Here is a 13999-nt window from a genome sequence, read left to right as displayed (position 1 = left end):
GTATTTAATGTCCGGGACAAATATTAGGCGATTTCACGATGGGTCCATCCCGACCCAAGGCGGAAGGCATGGGCTATAACACACAAAAATTTGGAACTCGCGCGGATTTGCATGTTTATCGCTGTAAAATGCCAAAAAATGTAATTTGGTCATTTCGGCCCGGTGACAATGGTTTCTTAGGCCCTATTTGATGTCGGGGACAAATATTAGGCGATTTCACGATGGATCCATCCCGGTCCAAGCCGGAAGGTATGGGCTATAGCACACAAAAATTTGGGACTCGTGTGGATTTGCAGTTTTATGGCTATAGAATGCCAAAGAATATAATTTGATCATTTTGGGGCGGTGGAAATTGTTTCTTAGGCCGTATTTGATGTCCGGGACAAATATTAGGCGATTCCACGATGGATCCATCCGGGCCCAAGGCGGAGGGCATGGGCTATATAGCACACAAAAATTTGGGACTCGCGCGGATTTGTAGTTTTATGGCTATATAATGCCAAAAAGTATAATTTGGTCATTTCGGGGCGGTGGAAATTTTTTCTTAGGCCGTATTTGATGTCCGGGACAAATATTAGGCGATTTCACGACGGATCTATCCGGGCCCAAGGCGGGAGGCATGGGCTATAGCACACAAAAATTTGGGACTCGCGCGGATTTGCAGTTTTATGGCTATAGAATGCCAAAGAATATAATTTAGTCATTTCGGGGCGGTGGAAATTGTTTCTTAGGCCGTATTTGATGTCCGGGACAAATATTAGGCGATTCCACGACGGATCCATCCGGGCCCAAGGCGGAAGGCATGGGCTATAGCACACAAAAATTTGGGACTCGCGCGGATGTGCAGTTTTATGGATGTAGAATGCCAAAAAATATAATTTGGTCATTTCGGGGTGGTGGAAATTGTTTCTTAGGCCGTATTTGATGTCCGGGACAAATATTAGGCGATTTCACGATGGATCCATCCCGGCCCAAAGCGGAAGGCATGGGCTATAGCACACAAAAATTTGGGACTCGCGCGGATTTGCAGTTTTATGGCTATAGAATGCCAAAAAATATAATTTGTTCATTTCGAGGAAGTGGAAATTGTTTCTTAGGCCGTATTTGATGTCCGGGACAAATATTAGGCGATTCCACGACGGATCCATCCGGGCCCAAGGCGGAAGGCATGGGCTATAGCACACAAAAATTTGGGACTCGCGCAGATTTGCAGTTTTATGGCTATAGAATGCCAAAAAATATAATTTGGTCAATTCGGGGCGGTGGAAATTGTTTCTTAGGCCGTATTTGATGTCCGGGAAAAATATTAGGCGATTCCACGACGGATCCATCCGGGCCCAAGGCGGAGGGCATGGGCTATATAGCACACAAAAATTTGGGACTCGCGCGGATTTGTAGTTTTATGGCTATATAATGCCAAAAAGTATAATTTGGTCATTCCGGGGCGGTGGAAATTGTTTCTTAGACCGTATTTAATGTCCGGGACAAATATTAGGCGATTTCACGATGGGTCCATCCCGACCCAAGGCGGAAGGCATGGGCTATAACACACAAAAATTTGGAACTCGCGCGGATTTGCATGTTTATCGCTGTAAAATGCCAAAAAATGTAATTTGGTCATTTCGGCCCGGTGACAATGGTTTCTTAGGCCCTATTTGATGTCGGGGACAAATATTAGGCGATTTCACGATGGATCCATCCCGGTCCAAGCCGGAAGGTATGGGCTATAGCACACAAAAATTTGGGACTCGTGTGGATTTGCAGTTTTATGGCTATAGAATGCCAAAGAATATAATTTGATCATTTTGGGGCGGTGGAAATTGTTTCTTAGGCCGTATTTGATGTCCGGGACAAATATTAGGCGATTCCACGACGGATCCATCCGGGCCCAAGGCGGAGGGCATGGGCTATATAGCACACAAAAATTTGGGACTCGCGCGGATTTGTAGTTTTATGGCTATATAATGCCAAAAAGTATAATTTGTTCATTTCGGGGCGGTGGAAATTTTTTCTTAGGCCGTATTTGATGTCCGGGACAAATATTAGGCGATTTCACGACGGATCCATCCGGGCCCAAGGCGGGAGGCATGGGCTATATAGCACACAAAAATTTGGGACTCGCGCGGATTTGTAGTTTTATGGCTATATAATGCCAAAAAGTATAATTTGTTCATTTCGGGGCGGTGGAAATTTTTTCTTAGGCCGTATTTGATGTCCGGGACAAATATTAGGCGATTTCACGACGGATCCATCCGGGCCCAAGGCGGGAGGCATGGGCTATAGCACACAAAAATTTGGGACTCGCGCGGATTTGCAGTTTTATGGCTATAGAATGCCAAAAAATATAATTTGGTCATTCCGGGGCGGTGGAAATTGTTTCTTAGACCGTATTTAATGTCCGGGACAAATATTAGGCGATTTCACGATGGGTCCATCCCGACCCAAGGCGGAAGGCATGGGCTATAACACACAAAAATTTGGAACTCGCGCGGATTTGCATGTTTATCGCTGTAAAATGCCAAAAAATGTAATTTGGTCATTTCGGCCCGGTGACAATGGTTTCTTAGGCCCTATTTGATGTCGGGGACAAATATTAGGCGATTTCACGATGGATCCATCCCGGTCCAAGCCGGAAGGTATGGGCTATAGCACACAAAAATTTGGGACTCGTGTGGATTTGCAGTTTTATGGCTATAGAATGCCAAAGAATATAATTTGATCATTTTGGGGCGGTGGAAATTGTTTCTTAGGCCGTATTTGATGTCCGGGACAAATATTAGGCGATTCCACGATGGATCCATCCGGGCCCAAGGCGGAGGGCATGGGCTATATAGCACACAAAAATTTGGGACTCGCGCGGATTTGTAGTTTTATGGCTATATAATGCCAAAAAGTATAATTTGGTCATTTCGGGGCGGTGGAAATTTTTTCTTAGGCCGTATTTGATGTCCGGGACAAATATTAGGCGATTTCACGACGGATCTATCCGGGCCCAAGGCGGGAGGCATGGGCTATAGCACACAAAAATTTGGGACTCGCGCGGATTTGCAGTTTTATGGCTATAGAATGCCAAAGAATATAATTTAGTCATTTCGGGGCGGTGGAAATTGTTTCTTAGGCCGTATTTGATGTCCGGGACAAATATTAGGCGATTCCACGACGGATCCATCCGGGCCCAAGGCGGAAGGCATGGGCTATAGCACACAAAAATTTGGGACTCGCGCGGATTTGCAGTTTTATGGCTATAGAATGCCAAAAAATATAATTTGTTCATTTCGAGGAAGTGGAAATTGTTTCTTAGGCCGTATTTGATGTCCGGGACAAATATTAGGCGATTCCACGACGGATCCATCCGGGCCCAAGGCGGAAGGCATGGGCTATAGCACACAAAAATTTGGGACTCGCGCAGATTTGCAGTTTTATGGCTATAGAATGCCAAAAAATATAATTTGGTCAATTCGGGGCGGTGGAAATTGTTTCTTAGGCCGTATTTGATGTCCGGGAAAAATATTAGGCGATTCCACGACGGATCCATCCGGGCCCAAGGCGGAGGGCATGGGCTATATAGCACACAAAAATTTGGGACTCGCGCGGATTTGTAGTTTTATGGCTATATAATGCCAAAAAGTATAATTTGGTCATTTCGGGGCGGTGGAAATTTTTTCTTAGGTCGTATTTGATGTCCGGGACAAATATTAGGCGATTTCACGATGGATCCATCCGGGCCCAAGGCGGGAGGCATGGGCTATAGCACACAAAAATTTGGGACTCGCGCGGATTTGCAGTTTTATGGCTATAGAATGCCAAAAAATATAATTTGGTCATTCCGGGGCGGTGGAAATTGTTTCTTAGACCGTATTTGATGTCCGGGACAAATATTAGGCGATTTCACAATGGGTCCATCCCGACCCAAGGCGGAAGGCATGGGCTATAGCACACAAAAATTTGGAACTCGCGCGGATTTGCATGTTTATCGCTGTAAAATGCCAAAAAATGTAATTTGGTCATTTCGGCCCGGTGACAATGGTTTCTTAGGCCGTATTTGATGTCGGGGACAAATATTAGGCGATTTCACGATGGATCCATCCCGGTCCAAGGCGGAAGGCATGGGCTATAGCACACAAAAATTTGGGACTCGTGTGGATTTGCAGTTTTATGGCTATAGAATGCCAAAGAATATAATTTGATCATTTTGGGGCGGTGGAAATTGTTTCTTAGGCCGTATTTGATGTCCGGGACAAATATTAGGCGATTCCACGACGGATCCATCCGGGCCCAAGGCGGAGGGCATGGGCTATATAGCACACAAAAATTTGGGACTCGCGCGGATTTGTAGTTTTATGGCTATATAATGCCAAAAAGTATAATTTGTTCATTTCGGGGCGGTGGAAATTTTTTCTTAGGCCGTATTTGATGTCCGGGACAAATATTAGGCGATTTCACGACGGATCCATCCGGGCCCAAGGCGGGAGGCATGGGCTATAGCACACAAAAATTTGGGACTCGCGCGGATTTGCAGTTTTATGGCTATAGAATGCCAAAAAATATAATTTGGTCATTCCGGGGCGGTGGAAATTGTTTCTTAGACCGTATTTAATGTCCGGGACAAATATTAGGCGATTTCACGATGGGTCCATCCCGACCCAAGGCGGAAGGCATGGGCTATAACACACAAAAATTTGGAACTCGCGCGGATTTGCATGTTTATCGCTGTAAAATGCCAAAAAATGTAATTTGGTCATTTCGGCCCGGTGACAATGGTTTCTTAGGCCCTATTTGATGTCGGGGACAAATATTAGGCGATTTCACGATGGATCCATCCCGGTCCAAGCCGGAAGGTATGGGCTATAGCACACAAAAATTTGGGACTCGTGTGGATTTGCAGTTTTATGGCTATAGAATGCCAAAGAATATAATTTGATCATTTTGGGGCGGTGGAAATTGTTTCTTAGGCCGTATTTGATGTCCGGGACAAATATTAGGCGATTCCACGATGGATCCATCCGGGCCCAAGGCGGAGGGCATGGGCTATATAGCACACAAAAATTTGGGACTACCGCGGATTTGTAGTTTTATGGCTATATAATGCCAAAAAGTATAATTTGGTCATTTCGGGGCGGTGGAAATTTTTTCTTAGGCCGTATTTGATGTCCGGGACAAATATTAGGCGATTTCACGACGGATCTATCCGGGCCCAAGGCGGGAGGCATGGGCTATAGCACACAAAAATTTGGGACTCCCGCGGATTTGCAGTTTTATGGCTATAGAATGCCAAAAAATATAATTTGGTCATTCCGGGGCGGTGGAAATTGTTTCTTAGACCGTATTTAATGTCCGGGACAAATATTAGGCGATTTCACGATGGGTCCATCCCGACCCAAGGCGGAAGGCATGGGCTATAGCACACAAAAATTTGGAACTCGCGCGGATTTGCATGTTTATCGCTGTAAAATGCCAAAAAATGTAATTTGGTCATTTCGGCCCGGTGACAATGGTTTCTTAGGCCCTATTTGATGTCGGGGACAAATATTAGGCGATTTCACGATGGATCCATCCCGGTCCAAGGCGGAAGGCATGGGCTATAGCACACAAAAATTTGGGACTCGTGTGGATTTGCAGTTTTATGGCTATAGAATGCCAAAGAATATAATTTGATCATTTTGGGGCGGTGGAAATTGTTTCTTAGGCCGTATTTGATGTCCGGGACAAATATTAGGCGATTCCACGACGGATCCATCCGGGCCCAAGGCGGAGGGCATGGGCTATATAGCACACAAAAATTTGGGACTCGCGCGGATTTGTAGTTTTATGGCTATATAATGCCAAAAAGTATAATTTGTTCATTTCGGGGCGGTGGAAATTTTTTCTTAGGCCGTATTTGATGTCCGGGACAAATATTAGGCGATTTCACGACGGATCCATCCGGGCCCAAGGCGGGAGGCATGGGCTATAGCACACAAAAATTTGGGACTCGCGCGGATTTGCAGTTTTATGGCTATAGAATGCCAAAAAATATAATTTGGTCATTCCGGGGCGGTGGAAATTGTTTCTTAGACCGTATTTAATGTCCGGGACAAATATTAGGCGATTTCACGATGGGTCCATCCCGACCCAAGGCGGAAGGCATGGGCTATAGCACACAAAAATTTGGAACTCGCGCGGATTTGCATGTTTATCGCTGTAAAATGCCAAAAAATGTAATTTGGTCATTTCGGCCCGGTGACAATGGTTTCTTAGGCCCTATTTGATGTCGGGGACAAATATTAGGCGATTTCACGATGGATCCATCCCGGTCCAAGCCGGAAGGTATGGGCTATAGCACACAAAAATTTGGGACTCGTGTGGATTTGCAGTTTTATGGCTATAGAATGCCAAAGAATATAATTTGATCATTTTGGGGCGGTGGAAATTGTTTCTTAGGCCGTATTTGATGTCCGGGACAAATATTAGGCGATTCCACGACGGATCCATCCGGGCCCAAGGCGGAGGGCATGGGCTATATAGCACACAAAAATTTGGGACTCGCGCGGATTAGTAGTTTTATGGCTATATAATGCCAAAAAGTATAATTTGTTCATTTCGGGGCGGTGGAAATTTTTTCTTAGGCCGTATTTGATGTCCGGGACAAATATTAGGCGATTCCACGATGGATCCATCCGGGCCCAAGGCGGAGGGCATGGGCTATATAGCACACAAAAATTTGGGACTACCGCGGATTTGTAGTTTTATGGCTATATAATGCCAAAAAGTATAATTTGGTCATTTCGGGGCGGTGGAAATTTTTTCTTAGGCCGTATTTGATGTCCGGGACAAATATTAGGCGATTTCACGACGGATCTATCCGGGCCCAAGGCGGGAGGCATGGGCTATAGCACACAAAAATTTGGGACTCGCGCGGATTTGCAGTTTTATGGCTATAGAATGCCAAAAAATATAATTTGGTCATTCCGGGGCGGTGGAAATTGTTTCTTAGACCGTATTTAATGTCCGGGACAAATATTAGGCGATTTCACGATGGGTCCATCCCGACCCAAGGCGGAAGGCATGGGCTATAGCACACAAAAATTTGGAACTCGCGCGGATTTGCATGTTTATCGCTGTAAAATGCCAAAAAATGTAATTTGGTCATTTCGGCCCGGTGACAATGGTTTCTTAGGCCCTATTTGATGTCGGGGACAAATATTAGGCGATTTCACGATGGATCCATCCCGGTCCAAGCCGGAAGGTATGGGCTATAGCACACAAAAATTTGGGACTCGTGTGGATTTGCAGTTTTATGGCTATAGAATGCCAAAGAATATAATTTGATCATTTTGGGGCGGTGGAAATTGTTTCTTAGGCCGTATTTGATGTCCGGGACAAATATTAGGCGATTCCACGACGGATCCATCCGGGCCCAAGGCGGAGGGCATGGGCTATATAGCACACAAAAATTTGGGACTCGCGCGGATTTGTAGTTTTATGGCTATATAATGCCAAAAAGTATAATTTGTTCATTTCGGGGCGGTGGAAATTTTTTCTTAGGCCGTATTTGATGTCCGGGACAAATATTAGGCGATTTCACGACGGATCCATCCGGGCCCAAGGCGGGAGGCATGGGCTATAGCACACAAAAATTTGGGACTCGCGCGGATTTGCAGTTTTATGGCTATAGAATGCCAAAAAATATAATTTGGTCATTCCGGGGCGGTGGAAATTGTTTCTTAGACCGTATTTAATGTCCGGGACAAATATTAGGCGATTTCACGATGGGTCCATCCCGACCCAAGGCGGAAGGCATGGGCTATAACACACAAAAATTTGGAACTCGCGCGGATTTGCATGTTTATCGCTGTAAAATGCCAAAAAATGTAATTTGGTCATTTCGGCCCGGTGACAATGGTTTCTTAGGCCCTATTTGATGTCGGGGACAAATATTAGGCGATTTCACGATGGATCCATCCCGGTCCAAGCCGGAAGGTATGGGCTATAGCACACAAAAATTTGGGACTCGTGTGGATTTGCAGTTTTATGGCTATAGAATGCCAAAGAATATAATTTGATCATTTTGGGGCGGTGGAAATTGTTTCTTAGGCCGTATTTGATGTCCGGGACAAATATTAGGCGATTCCACGATGGATCCATCCGGGCCCAAGGCGGAGGGCATGGGCTATATAGCACACAAAAATTTGGGACTACCGCGGATTTGTAGTTTTATGGCTATATAATGCCAAAAAGTATAATTTGGTCATTTCGGGGCGGTGGAAATTTTTTCTTAGGCCGTATTTGATGTCCGGGACAAATATTAGGCGATTTCACGACGGATCTATCCGGGCCCAAGGCGGGAGGCATGGGCTATAGCACACAAAAATTTGGGACTCCCGCGGATTTGCAGTTTTATGGCTATAGAATGCCAAAAAATATAATTTGGTCATTCCGGGGCGGTGGAAATTGTTTCTTAGACCGTATTTAATGTCCGGGACAAATATTAGGCGATTTCACGATGGGTCCATCCCGACCCAAGGCGGAAGGCATGGGCTATAACACACAAAAATTTGGAACTCGCGCGGATTTGCATGTTTATCGCTGTAAAATGCCAAAAAATGTAATTTGGTCATTTCGGCCCGGTGACAATGGTTTCTTAGGCCCTATTTGATGTCGGGGACAAATATTAGGCGATTTCACGATGGATCCATCCCGGTCCAAGCCGGAAGGTATGGGCTATAGCACACAAAAATTTGGGACTCGTGTGGATTTGCAGTTTTATGGCTATAGAATGCCAAAGAATATAATTTGATCATTTTGGGGCGGTGGAAATTGTTTCTTAGGCCGTATTTGATGTCCGGGACAAATATTAGGCGATTCCACGACGGATCCATCCGGGCCCAAGGCGGAGGGCATGGGCTATATAGCACACAAAAATTTGGGACTCGCGCGGATTAGTAGTTTTATGGCTATATAATGCCAAAAAGTATAATTTGTTCATTTCGGGGCGGTGGAAATTTTTTCTTAGGCCGTATTTGATGTCCGGGACAAATATTAGGCGATTCCACGATGGATCCATCCGGGCCCAAGGCGGAGGGCATGGGCTATATAGCACACAAAAATTTGGGACTACCGCGGATTTGTAGTTTTATGGCTATATAATGCCAAAAAGTATAATTTGGTCATTTCGGGGCGGTGGAAATTTTTTCTTAGGCCGTATTTGATGTCCGGGACAAATATTAGGCGATTTCACGACGGATCTATCCGGGCCCAAGGCGGGAGGCATGGGCTATAGCACACAAAAATTTGGGACTCGCGCGGATTTGCAGTTTTATGGCTATAGAATGCCAAAAAATATAATTTGGTCATTCCGGGGCGGTGGAAATTGTTTCTTAGACCGTATTTAATGTCCGGGACAAATATTAGGCGATTTCACGATGGGTCCATCCCGACCCAAGGCGGAAGGCATGGGCTATAGCACACAAAAATTTGGAACTCGCGCGGATTTGCATGTTTATCGCTGTAAAATGCCAAAAAATGTAATTTGGTCATTTCGGCCCGGTGACAATGGTTTCTTAGGCCCTATTTGATGTCGGGGACAAATATTAGGCGATTTCACGATGGATCCATCCCGGTCCAAGCCGGAAGGTATGGGCTATAGCACACAAAAATTTGGGACTCGTGTGGATTTGCAGTTTTATGGCTATAGAATGCCAAAGAATATAATTTGATCATTTTGGGGCGGTGGAAATTGTTTCTTAGGCCGTATTTGATGTCCGGGACAAATATTAGGCGATTCCACGACGGATCCATCCGGGCCCAAGGCGGAGGGCATGGGCTATATAGCACACAAAAATTTGGGACTCGCGCGGATTTGTAGTTTTATGGCTATATAATGCCAAAAAGTATAATTTGTTCATTTCGGGGCGGTGGAAATTTTTTCTTAGGCCGTATTTGATGTCCGGGACAAATATTAGGCGATTTCACGACGGATCCATCCGGGCCCAAGGCGGGAGGCATGGGCTATAGCACACAAAAATTTGGGACTCGCGCGGATTTGCAGTTTTATGGCTATAGAATGCCAAAAAATATAATTTGGTCATTCCGGGGCGGTGGAAATTGTTTCTTAGACCGTATTTAATGTCCGGGACAAATATTAGGCGATTTCACGATGGGTCCATCCCGACCCAAGGCGGAAGGCATGGGCTATAACACACAAAAATTTGGAACTCGCGCGGATTTGCATGTTTATCGCTGTAAAATGCCAAAAAATGTAATTTGGTCATTTCGGCCCGGTGACAATGGTTTCTTAGGCCCTATTTGATGTCGGGGACAAATATTAGGCGATTTCACGATGGATCCATCCCGGTCCAAGCCGGAAGGTATGGGCTATAGCACACAAAAATTTGGGACTCGTGTGGATTTGCAGTTTTATGGCTATAGAATGCCAAAGAATATAATTTGATCATTTTGGGGCGGTGGAAATTGTTTCTTAGGCCGTATTTGATGTCCGGGACAAATATTAGGCGATTCCACGATGGATCCATCCGGGCCCAAGGCGGAGGGCATGGGCTATATAGCACACAAAAATTTGGGACTACCGCGGATTTGTAGTTTTATGGCTATATAATGCCAAAAAGTATAATTTGGTCATTTCGGGGCGGTGGAAATTTTTTCTTAGGCCGTATTTGATGTCCGGGACAAATATTAGGCGATTTCACGACGGATCTATCCGGGCCCAAGGCGGGAGGCATGGGCTATAGCACACAAAAATTTGGGACTCCCGCGGATTTGCAGTTTTATGGCTATAGAATGCCAAAAAATATAATTTGGTCATTCCGGGGCGGTGGAAATTGTTTCTTAGACCGTATTTAATGTCCGGGACAAATATTAGGCGATTTCACGATGGGTCCATCCCGACCCAAGGCGGAAGGCATGGGCTATAGCACACAAAAATTTGGAACTCGCGCGGATTTGCATGTTTATCGCTGTAAAATGCCAAAAAATGTAATTTGGTCATTTCGGCCCGGTGACAATGGTTTCTTAGGCCCTATTTGATGTCGGGGACAAATATTAGGCGATTTCACGATGGATCCATCCCGGTCCAAGCCGGAAGGTATGGGCTATAGCACACAAAAATTTGGGACTCGTGTGGATTTGCAGTTTTATGGCTATAGAATGCCAAAGAATATAATTTGATCATTTTGGGGCGGTGGAAATTGTTTCTTAGGCCGTATTTGATGTCCGGGACAAATATTAGGCGATTCCACGACGGATCCATCCGGGCCCAAGGCGGAGGGCATGGGCTATATAGCACACAAAAATTTGGGACTCGCGCGGATTAGTAGTTTTATGGCTATATAATGCCAAAAAGTATAATTTGTTCATTTCGGGGCGGTGGAAATTTTTTCTTAGGCCGTATTTGATGTCCGGGACAAATATTAGGCGATTCCACGATGGATCCATCCGGGCCCAAGGCGGAGGGCATGGGCTATATAGCACACAAAAATTTGGGACTACCGCGGATTTGTAGTTTTATGGCTATATAATGCCAAAAAGTATAATTTGGTCATTTCGGGGCGGTGGAAATTTTTTCTTAGGCCGTATTTGATGTCCGGGACAAATATTAGGCGATTTCACGACGGATCTATCCGGGCCCAAGGCGGGAGGCATGGGCTATAGCACACAAAAATTTGGGACTCGCGCGGATTTGCAGTTTTATGGCTATAGAATGCCAAAGAATATAATTTAGTCATTTCGGGGCGGTGGAAATTGTTTCTTAGGCCGTATTTGATGTCCGGGACAAATATTAGGCGATTCCACGACGGATCCATCCGGGCCCAAGGCGGAAGGCATGGGCTATAGCACACAAAAATTTGGGACTCGCGCGGATGTGCAGTTTTATGGATGTAGAATGCCAAAAAATATAATTTGGTCATTTCGGGGTGGTGGAAATTGTTTCTTAGGCCGTATTTGATGTCCGGGACAAATATTAGGCGATTTCACGATGGATCCATCCCGGCCCAAAGCGGAAGGCATGGGCTATAGCACACAAAAATTTGGGACTCGCGCGGATTTGCAGTTTTATGGCTATAGAATGCCAAAAAATATAATTTGTTCATTTCGAGGAAGTGGAAATTGTTTCTTAGGCCGTATTTGATGTCCGGGACAAATATTAGGCGATTCCACGACGGATCCATCCGGGCCCAAGGCGGAAGGCATGGGCTATAGCACACAAAAATTTGGGACTCGCGCAGATTTGCAGTTTTATGGCTATAGAATGCCAAAAAATATAATTTGGTCAATTCGGGGCGGTGGAAATTGTTTCTTAGGCCGTATTTGATGTCCGGGAAAAATATTAGGCGATTCCACGACGGATCCATCCGGGCCCAAGGCGGAGGGCATGGGCTATATAGCACACAAAAATTTGGGACTCGCGCGGATTTGTAGTTTTATGGCTATATAATGCCAAAAAGTATAATTTGGTCATTTCGGGGCGGTGGAAATTTTTTCTTAGGTCGTATTTGATGTCCGGGACAAATATTAGGCGATTTCACGATGGATCCATCCGGGCCCAAGGCGGGAGGCATGGGCTATAGCACACAAAAATTTGGGACTCGCGCGGATTTGCAGTTTTATGGCTATAGAATGCCAAAAAATATAATTTGGTCATTCCGGGGCGGTGGAAATTGTTTCTTAGACCGTATTTGATGTCCGGGACAAATATTAGGCGATTTCACAATGGGTCCATCCCGACCCAAGGCGGAAGGCATGGGCTATAGCACACAAAAATTTGGAACTCGCGCGGATTTGCATGTTTATCGCTGTAAAATGCCAAAAAATGTAATTTGGTCATTTCGGCCCGGTGACAATGGTTTCTTAGGCCGTATTTGATGTCGGGGACAAATATTAGGCGATTTCACGATGGATCCATCCCGGTCCAAGGCGGAAGGCATGGGCTATAGCACACAAAAATTTGGGACTCGTGTGGATTTGCAGTTTTATGGCTATAGAATGCCAAAGAATATAATTTGATCATTTTGGGGCGGTGGAAATTGTTTCTTAGGCCGTATTTGATGTCCGGGACAAATATTAGGCGATTCCACGACGGATCCATCCGGGCCCAAGGCGGAGGGCATGGGCTATATAGCACACAAAAATTTGGGACTCGCGCGGATTTGTAGTTTTATGGCTATATAATGCCAAAAAGTATAATTTGTTCATTTCGGGGCGGTGGAAATTTTTTCTTAGGCCGTATTTGATGTCCGGGACAAATATTAGGCGATTTCACGACGGATCCATCCGGGCCCAAGGCGGGAGGCATGGGCTATAGCACACAAAAATTTGGGACTCGCGCGGATTTGCAGTTTTATGGCTATAGAATGCCAAAAAATATAATTTGGTCATTCCGGGGCGGTGGAAATTGTTTCTTAGGCCGTATTTGATGTCCGGGAAAAATATTAGGCGATTCCACGACGGATCCATCCGGGCCCAAGGCGGAGGGCATGGGCTATATAGCACACAAAAATTTGGGACTCGCGCGGATTTGTAGTTTTATGGCTATATAATGCCAAAAAGTATAATTTGGTCATTTCGGGGCGGTGGAAATTTTTTCTTAGGTCGTATTTGATGTCCGGGACAAATATTAGGCGATTTCACGATGGATCCATCCGGGCCCAAGGCGGGAGGCATGGGCTATAGCACACAAAAATTTGGGACTCGCGCGGATTTGCAGTTTTATGGCTATAGAATGCCAAAAAATATAATTTGGTCATTCCGGGGCGGTGGAAATTGTTTCTTAGACCGTATTTGATGTCCGGGACAAATATTAGGCGATTTCACAATGGGTCCATCCCGACCCAAGGCGGAAGGCATGGGCTATAGCACACAAAAATTTGGAACTCGCGCGGATTTGCATGTTTATCGCTGTAAAATGCCAAAAAATGTAATTTGGTCATTTCGGCCCGGTGACAATGGTTTCTTAGGCCGTATTTGATGTCGGGGACAAATATTAGGCGATTTCACGATGGATCCA

Source organism: Nicotiana sylvestris, chromosome 2, assembly GCF_000393655.2.
Source record: "Nicotiana sylvestris chromosome 2, ASM39365v2, whole genome shotgun sequence".
NCBI classification, from domain to species: Eukaryota; Viridiplantae; Streptophyta; class Magnoliopsida; order Solanales; family Solanaceae; genus Nicotiana; species Nicotiana sylvestris.
Note: the sequence above shows the minus strand (reverse complement) of the source record.